The sequence below is a fragment of the Myxine glutinosa genome, chromosome 5 (genome assembly GCF_964187855.1).
Source record: "Myxine glutinosa chromosome 5, kmMyxGlut1.1, whole genome shotgun sequence".
Classification (NCBI taxonomy): domain Eukaryota; kingdom Metazoa; phylum Chordata; class Myxini; order Myxiniformes; family Myxinidae; genus Myxine; species Myxine glutinosa.
This window is the reverse complement of record NC_136265.1, coordinates 39,547,823-39,558,047: the sequence shown is the minus strand read 5'-3', so window position 1 is coordinate 39,558,047 and position 10,225 is coordinate 39,547,823. Positions and strand designations below refer to the sequence as shown.

Here is a 10,225-nt window from a genome sequence, read left to right as displayed (position 1 = left end):
ACACTATACACAATGATTCAAGAGCAGAGACACAGAGCAGCTTATATAGTCTTATTCTTAATCCCAAGGACACGGGCCCGTCTCACACATACACTCACACAGGGATTGCAGATGGCAGGACGATGTTCAGCGCGTCCAGGGATGGCTCCTGTGCAGCCCTCTCTCCGGACCCCGGCACATCCCGTGCAGATGGAAGGAGGAGAAGGCAGGAGCTCGCCGCGTGTCGTCTGAACGGAGCGGGTTATCACGGGGTGAAATGGTAGGGAGCGGACTTTGGCGCGGCTGGCTGTTATTCACTTGCGGCTATGGCCGTGCTTACTCGCGTGGGTGAAAAGCGCAATATGCGTTACCGGCCCGTCTGGCCCGCGTACTTCGTACAGTTCAACGCCTCTTCTTCTCTCTCTGTGCGCAAGTCCTCAAACAATGCACATATCCCCAACAAGTCCTTTGCAACGCTCTCCACTTGCGAGTCCTAATCCTTTCGCCACCGCCGTTCAAGTCTTGCTTGTAAGTCCTATCGCGCCACTGGTGCAAGTCAAGTCGTTTCCCGACAAGTCCTTAAGCAAAAACCCTTCAAGTCCTGCTGATAAGTCCTCATGAGGGCTTTGCGCAGCACGTTATATAGGCAAGCCCCGCGAACCTTCTCAAACTCACCAGATGCGCTTTACCACGCCCTCTCACGCCATGCCGCTCGAGCCCTGATTGGCTGGTGGCTCTTACCGTCATAGCCTCCGCCGCTCAGAATCTCAACGCCGCTCACCCCGACCCCGCGCTCCTCCTTTTCAGGCCTACCTCGTGTTACTCGACTAGTGGTCAGCCGAATGGGGCGCGGGATCAATTACGCCCATAGAGGTAGAATTGCACCCATCCCATATTACGCCCATAGAGGTAGAATTGGAGGTGGGACGCAAAATGAATGTAATGGCCTATTCTCCGGTCTTTACACAACGCAGGCACTAAGAGGGGAAATGGCCTATTCTTACACATACTAAGACATAACTATACTACAAATGGGCCTTTATGTTGCTCGTGTGATTAACTATGGAGGGCAACCCTTTAACCTTTAATGACTTCAATGTGACAATCTCAAAACCGCAGCACTGCCCCCCTCCCTTGCCAGACTCATCCCCGAGTCGAACCCACACAAGTGAGAACGACCGGTTTTGAGAAAGGTTTGGGACTAGTTTTTTAATTACGTGTGACACTTAGATGTGGTTCCCCTCTAACATTTAATCTAACTCCCTGTATGTGACAGTTTTACAACACTAGATATGTCCCACCTACTGCGTTGTGTAACTAACTCTAACCGACTCACACCCACAGCTAACCGAATTGCGGAATTGTTTTGAAACTAAACATAAAGCCGGTGGGTAGCATCTTATTTACAATTACAAACCCTAACTATTTACATTTCTATAACCCAGGACCTGTTCTTTTTGGAAAGAAGTTTGGAGGGGAGAAAAAGCACAGCAATGCACCAAGCACCAATACACATTTCACAAAAAGTTCACATTTCAAATGTCATATTTGCTGCTTGGCTGCATCTTCTTGATTCCTGCTTCATCTTCGGTGTGCAATAATAAAAAACTTAAAGGTCTTCTTTCCTGGCACACCAGAATACAATGTACAAACCGTGTCCGTTTTTATGGCTAGCAGGGCCAATCTCATGTGGTTCGACTGCATGACATCGACGCCACTTTAAAAACCAGTGGTCCGCAGGTGCAAGGTAAGTTTGCAGCAAATGACTGCTCAGCAAAAAGGCAAGGCCACAGAACGTGTGGTCCATAATGTGTATTGTGGTGCAGCAAAATGCAGCAGGGGTGCTGCACAAGTATATCCAGTTGCAGCTGCACAGTTCAGTGTTCCTACACACTTCCCCTCCAAAATGGGTCCATGGGTGGGGAGGAGAGACAAAGCACAGTTAGCAAAGGAAAGGACACAAAGGTACACACAATACAAGGTAATGCAACGCGAGGGGCACGGAGGAGCGAGCAGAGCAGACTCGTCCCTACTGTCCGTACACCCCCCAACGTCGGCTACACTACAGTACCTTTACCCCTCCTTGTATTTACACTTTACAAATTCGTCTCTACGTCCTGTCTCCCATATCCCCCTCTAAACCAAATTAGTCTTCCAATCCCTCCCAAGAAGGAAGGAATGGAATAAACACATTGTCAAATCACGTCGAGATGCGTCTCACCCACTCAAATCGTTCACAAAACCTGGTGTGGAGTTCCGTCTCCTTGGTGAGTGGATGTGGATGGTGCGAAGAGATTTCTCATATAGAAGAAGAGATCTCCCTATACTCTAATAACATTAACTCGGTTACACTACCCGGGGTCATGCCCTGCCAATCCGCATCTTTAAACTATGTGGTTCTAAAAACCAATTCCCATTGACCCATCCTGTGGTGCCCTCCAAATTTGGGTCTCACTCCCCAATTTTTCTTACTGTGCCTTTGCACAATTTCGGGGCTGGGTCGTGTGGCTCCACTAGCAGGTCTACCTACCTGCACACCTCCGCCACTGAAGTCGCCACCCGAGCTTCCCTTGCTCCTTGCGACTACCCTAAATCGGGGAAGGCACCTCCTGGCTCTCTCACCCCTCTGATGCCCTCTCTGGCATTGGGCTACCCGGGTCCTTTCCTTGGATCCTCGGGCCCCATTGAACACTACTCTGACTGGCTCCCAGAGCCTACCTGCAGCCTCACCTGGCCGACAAACTACCAGTGGCGGAGTGCCCCAATAACCATACGCACCAACAAAGCCCACACGCCCAGCCATTCACTGACTCATGCACCCATCCAAGCACTTCTGGCTACTTCCTGCACCACAGATGTCAATATCCAACAATTTACCTAAGCCCTCTACCTGACTTTAAACTACCCTCCCCGGGTATTCGTGAAAGGGTCCATCTCCCCCCATTCACTCCATCGCACCATGCATTCCACACCACCCATTCCACACCACTCATTCCACACCATTCATTCCACACACCAAGCTCTCTTGCACACCTCTTGTGCTCACATTCCTTTTTCCCACTTGCACACCATGCAAGTCAATTCACGAGTGCTACGTGCACGAGCCGATATTGGTCTCTGTCATTAAATAACTGGCAGAAGTACCCGGCGTTGCCGGGCAGGGGAGGGTTGGGGGAACGGGGGGGGGGGGGGGGAAGGAGGAGGCGAGGGGAGGGGAACTGTGGGAGAAGAGGGGAGGAGGGGGAGGGAGAGGGGAGGGGAATGGGGGGGGGAGGAGGAGGGGAGGGGAAGGGGGAACGGGGAGGGGGGAAGAAGGGGGGAAGGGTGGGGCGAAGGGGAAGGGGAGCAGTCAGAAGTGAAAGCTCTTTTACAGAGAATTTATATCTTAAAGGGGAGGGGAGGAGAGGAGGGAAAGAGGAGGGTAGGCGAGGAGGGAAAGGGGAGGGGGGAAGGGTGGGGAGAGGGGGGCGAAGGAGGGGGGGGGGGGAAGTGGGGGGGAGGGGGGAGGGGGGAGGCAGGAGAGGAAGGGGAGTGGCTCACGTTTCTGAGTGAATGTGGCTCACGTTTCTGAGTGAATGTGGCTCACGTTTCTGAGTGTATGTGGCTCACGTTTCTGAGTTAAGTGTGATGGCAATCAGGAAGAAGAAGAAGCCATACTACCAAATTCGTACACTTCCGGAATTGTTTGATTTATTTGTATTCAAATGTCTGGTAATTGTTGTACACCACACCTTTCCTGTGCCATCTCCAGGCGCTGCATATCGCCATTGCCGGGCACCAAAGGGGGCTTGGCAATGACGCATGCTGAAAGGGAGTACTCAGTTTTCACTCTGGTTTCTTGCTTTCTTGTTTTCTTGTTGTACACCGCACCTTTCCTGTGCCATCTCCAGGCATTGCACATCGTCATTGCTGGGCACCAAAGGGGGCTCGGCAATGACGCACGCTGAAAGGGAGTATTCAGTTTTCACTCTGGTTTCTTGCTTTATTGTTTTCTTGTTGGACACAGCACCTTTTCTGTGCCATCTCCAGGCATTGCAAACCGTCATTGCTGGGCACCGAAGGGGGCTCGGCAGTGACGCACGCTGAAAGAGAGTACTCAGTTTTCACTCTGGTTGTTTGTTTGTTTGTTTTTGTACACCGCTCCTTTCCTATGCCATCTCCAGTCATTGCAAATCCTCATTGCTGGGCACCGAAGGGGGCTCGGCAGTGACGCATGCTGAAAGAGAGTACTCAGTTTTCACTCTGGTTGTTTGTTTTCTTGCTTTCTTTCTTTCTTGCTTTCTTTCTTTCTTGTTTGTTTGTTTGTTTGTCCGGGCGATATCTCAGCCATCCTTTGAGCTAGGAAGCTGAAATTTCGGCACAATAGTGAGCAAGTCCTTTGTCAAAAACAATATTTTTTGTTTTTTGATTAATCAATTAATTGATGAGTTATTTAATTATTAGCGATTAATGAAGTACTTATTTAATTAATTAAATTTCATTTCTCTTCTGACCATTAACTCAGGCACCTTTTGAGTTAGGAAGCTGATATTTGGACATGCCAATGACCAGGTGATTTGGCTGCAAAGGCTATTTTTGTTTTATTAATTAATCAATTAATCAAATAATCGATTAATTATTTAATTATTTGATTAATGGCAAAAAAATTTTTTTTTTAAAGTTACAGATTCTGATGAAATGGTGGTGGTTTATGTGTTCTCTGACCGAATTGATTAATAATTTAATTTTTTAATGATTATTATTTATTTATTTTCATTATTAATCATTTATTTATCTTCTTTCTCATTTGGCCAATATCTCAGGCACCTTTTGAGCTCAGAAGCTAATATTTGGACATGAGTGACCAGGTGATGTGGCTATCAAGGATATTTTTGATTTATCAATTAATCAATGTATCGATTAATTATTTAATTATTCGATTAATTACTAAAAAAAATTTTTTTCCCCCAGTTACAGATTCTGATGAAATGGTGGTGGTTTATGTGTTCTGTGACCGAATTGATTGATAATTTAATTTTTAAATGATTATTATTTATTTATTTTCATTATTAATCATTTATTTATTTTCTTTCTCATTTGGCCAATATCTCAGGCACCTTTTGAGCTGGGAAGCTAATATTTGGACATGACAGTGACCAAGTGATGTGGCTATCAAGGATATTTTTGATTATTTGATTATTCATTTAATCGATTCATTATTTATTGATTAATCGATGAATTACTTATTGATTAATCAATTAATTATTTAATTTTTTATTAATGACTTATTTGATTAAATTTCTAAAAGATACATCTTCGGATGAAGCACGAGTGGTTTTGTTATGGTATTAGCCAATTGATTAAGAAAATATTTTGTGATAATCTTTTATTGATTTTAATTATACAATTAATCAATCAATTAGTGGACACCTCTCCCTCCCAATGCAGCCTCGATGAGCTGCACTGCGGTATTGCCGGGCGCCGGAGGCGCCCCGGCAATGCCGCGCTGTAGGATATTTAATTATTTGGCATGGGGGCGGTGTACTTTGAATGTATGTGTACTTGTCTTTCTTTCTTTCTTGTTTGTTTGTTTGTTTGTCCGGGCGATATCTCAGCCATCCTTTGAGCTAGGAAGCTTAAATTTCGGCACAATAGTGAGCAAGTCCTATATCAAAAAGAGTATTTTTTGTTTTTTGATTAATCAATTAATTGAGGAGTTCTTTAATTATAAGCGATTAATTAAGTACTTATTTAATTAATCAAATTTCCTTTCTCTTCTGACCATTAACTCAAGCACCTTTTGAGTTAGGAAGCTGATATTTGGGCATGCCAATGACCAGGTGATTTGGCTGCAAAGGCTATTTTTGATTTATTAATTAATCAATTAATCAATTAATCGATTAATTATTAAATTCGATTAATGACAATTTTTTTTTTAAGTCACAGATTCTGATGAAATGGTGGTGGTTTATGTGTTCTCTGACCGAATTGATTAATAATTTAATTTTTTTATGATTATTATTTATTTATTTTCATTATTAATCATTTATTTATTTTCTTTCTCATTTGGCCAATATCAAAGGCACCTATTGAGCTCGGAAGCTAATATTTGGACATGACAGTGACCAAGTGATGTGGCTATCAAGGATATTTTTGACTTATTGATTCATCAATTAATCGATTAATTATTTAATTATTCGATTAATTACTAAGAAAAAAATAATAATAATTCAGTTACAGATTCTGATGAAATGGTGGTGGTTTATGTGTTCTGTGACCGAATTGATTAATAATTAATTTTTTTAATGATTATTATTTATTTATTTTCATTATTAATCATTTATTTATTTTCTTTCTCATTTGGCCAATATCTCAGGCACCTTTTGAGCTGGGAAACTAATATTTGGACATGACAGTGACCAAGTGATGTGGCTATCAAGGATTTTTTGATTTATTGATTAATCATTTAATCGATTAATTATTTATTGATTAATTGATTAATAATTATTGATTAATCAATTGTTTATTTAATTTTTTATGAATGACTTATTTAATTAAATTTCTAAAAGATACATTTTCGGATGAAGCACTTGTGGTTTAGTTATGCTATTAGCCAATTGATTAAGAAAATATTTTGTGATAATCTTTTATTGATTTTAATTATACAATTAATCAATCAATTAGCGTACACCTCTCCCTCCCAATGCAGCCTCTATGAGGTGCACTGCGGTATTGCCGGGCGCCTTAGGCGCCCCGGCAATGCCGCGCTGTAGGATATTTAATTATTTGGCATGGGGGCGGTGTACTTTGAATGTATCTGGACTTGTCTTGTTTTCTTTCTTGTTTGTCTGGGCGATATCTCAGCCATCCTTCGAGCTAGGAAGCTGAAATTTCGGCAAAATAGTGACTGAGTACTTCTTCAAAAACTGTATTTTTTGTTTTTTGATTAATCAATTAATTGACGAGTTATTTAATTATTAGCAATTCATTAAGTACTTATTTAATTAATTAAATTTACTTTCTCTTCTGGCCATTATCTCAGGCACCTTTTTAGTTCGGAAGCTGATATTTGGACATGCCAATGACCAGGTGATTTGGCTGCAAAGGCTATTTTTGATTTATTAATTAATCAATTAATCAATTAATCGATTAATTATTTAATTCGGGAATAGCAAAGGCTATTTTTGATTTATTAATTAATCAATTAATCAATTAATCGATTAATTATTTAATTCGATTAATGACAATTTTTGTTTTTTAAGTCACAGATTCTGATGAAATGGGGGTGGTTTATGTGTTCTCTGACCGAATTGATGAATAATTTAATTTTTTTATGATTATTATTTATTTATTTTCATTATTAATCATTCATTTATTTTCTTTCTCATTTGGCCAATATCAAAGGCACCTATTGAGCTCGGAAGCTAATATTTGGACATGACAGTGACCAAGTGATGTGGCTATCAAGGATATTTTTGACTTATTGATTCATCAATTAATCGATTAATTATTTAATTATTCGATTAATTACTAAGAAAAAAATAATAATAATTCAGTTACAGATTCTGATGAAATGGTGGTGGTTTATGTGTTCTGTGACCGAATTGATTAATAATTAATTTTTTTAATGATTATTATTTATTTATTTTCATTATTAATCATTTATTTATTTTCTTTCTCATTTGGCCAATATCTCAGGCACCTTTTGAGCTGGGAAGCTAATATTTGGACATGACAGTGACCAAGTGATGTGGCTATCAAGGATTTTTTGATTTATTGATTAATCATTTAATCGATTAATTATTTATTGATTAATTGATTAATAATTATTGATTAATCAATTGTTTATTTAATTTTTTATGAATGACTTATTTAATTAAATTTCTAAAAGATACATTTTCGGATGAAGCACTTGTGGTTTAGTTATGCTATTAGCCAATTGATTAAGAAAATATTTTGTGATAATCTTTTATTGATTTTAATTATACAATTAATCAATCAATTAGCGTACACCTCTCCCTCCCAATGCAGCCTCTATGAGGTGCACTGCGGTATTGCCGGGCGCCTTAGGCGCCCCGGCAATGCCGCGCTGTAGGATATTTAATTATTTGGCATGGGGGCGGTGTACTTTGAATGTATCTGGACTTGTCTTGTTTTCTTTCTTGTTTGTCTGGGCGATATCTCAGCCATCCTTCGAGCTAGGAAGCTGAAATTTCGGCAAAATAGTGACTGAGTACTTCTTCAAAAACTGTATTTTTTGTTTTTTGATTAATCAATTAATTGACGAGTTATTTAATTATTAGCAATTCATTAAGTACTTATTTAATTAATTAAATTTACTTTCTCTTCTGGCCATTATCTCAGGCACCTTTTTAGTTCGGAAGCTGATATTTGGACATGCCAATGACCAGGTGATTTGGCTGCAAAGGCTATTTTTGATTTATTAATTAATCAATTAATCAATTAATCGATTAATTATTTAATTCGATTAATGACAATTTTTGTTTTTTAAGTCACAGATTCTGATGAAATGGTGGTGGTTTATGTGTTCTCTGACCGAATTGATGAATAATTTAATTTTTTTATGATTATTATTTATTTATTTTCATTATTAATCATTCATTTATTTTCTTTCTCATTTGGCCAATATCTCAGGCACGTTTTGAGCTAGGAAGCTAATATTTGGACATGACAGTGAGCAAGTGTTGTGGCTATCAAGGATATTTTTGATTTATTGATTAATCATTTAATCGATTAATTATTTATTGATTAATCAATTAATTGCACACCGCTCCTTTCCTACGCCATCTCCAGGCACTGCAAAACGTCATTGCCGGGCACCGAAGGGGGCTCGGCAGTGACACACGCTGAAAGGGAGCACTCAGTTTTCACTCTGGTTGTTTTCTTTCTTTCTTGCTTTCTTGTTTGTTTGTTGTACACTGCACCTTTCCTATGCCATCCCCAGGTGCTGCATAACATCATTTCCGGGCACCGAAGGGGGCTCGGCAATGACACACGCTGAAAGAGAGCACTCAGTTTTCACTCTGGTTGTTTTCTTTCTTTCTTGCTTTCTTGTTTGTTTGTTGTACACCGCACCTTTCTTATGCCATCCCCAGGTGCTGCATAACATCATTTCTGGGCACCGAAGGGGGCTCGGCAATGACGCACGCTGAAAGGGAGTACTCAGTTTTCACGCTGGTTGTATGTTTTCTTGCTTTCTTGTTTGTTTGTCCGGGCGATATCTCAGCCATCCTTTGAGCTAGGAAGCTGAAATTTCGGCACAATAGTGAGCAAGTCCTTTGTCAAAAACAATATTTTTTGTTTTTTTGATTAATCAAGTAATTGAGGAGTTATTTAATTATTAGCGATTGATTAAGTACTTATTTAATTAATTAATTTTGGCTCGCCAAAATTTTGCACTATAATAGTATGCCGGTGTGATGGTGCAGGGTGATGAGGTAGATGGATCAGAGCAGAGTCACAATTCCAATTCCAAATTCTTTTACTGGAATAAAAATCAAAGATGCACAACATGAGATGCCGGCCTGGCGCATTCAAACACCATATTCGCGGCAACCGGATGTGCTGTAAGAGCAGTGGTGTTGTTCACAGCAGATTGTCCGAGGCTGCATCTCCACTCATTATTATTATTCGGACTGGTTTCTGAGTTTCAATATTAATCTCATCATTATTCTGAATTGTATAATAATCGCAGATATAAAAGAGGAGATGCAGGCTTGGTGCCTTCCCATATGCGGTTCGTGGCAACCTGAGGTGCTGTAAGAGCGGCTGTGTTGTTAACACCCGGTGGTCAGCGGTTGCATCTCCACTCTTTGTTATCATTCAGGCTGCCTTCTGTGCTTTAATATTAACCTTGTGGTGCTGTGCATACACGACTCGATTGCCAGAGAGGTAGGCCACAACGCGTTGGAACAAACAAAGAGTCTTTATTAAGAGCTCGCACTTCAGCACTGGGCGGGCTCGAGCTAAAACCTGCATATATGTCCCGAGGCCACACCTTGCCCCCGGGCGTGGCCGATCGGTCGAAAGGCAGGGCATGCGTTTTCGTTCCCCACCTGGATGCTCGCGCCACCCACTTGTGCGCGGAATTATTGTCCCTTGTGCCCGCCACACGCGCCCCCCCAGAATTTCCGCGCACCTGAAGGGTGAGTTTGCAGGGAAGCCGGATGACCTGGCCGAATCGCCCCCTGGCGATGCGTGCAGGGCTGGGGGGTAGCGGGACGGTGGGGCTGGGGGGTGCCGGGGG

At 41.4% G+C, this 10,225-nt stretch overlaps 1 protein-coding gene across 1 annotated transcript in view; it reads left to right on the top strand.

Moving 5' to 3' along the window:
• LOC137427662 (N-acetylneuraminate-9-phosphate synthase-like) overlaps window positions 1–10,225 on the top strand; it is a 444,861-nt gene that overhangs the window by 127,912 nt on the left and 306,724 nt on the right. The window lies entirely within an intron of this gene.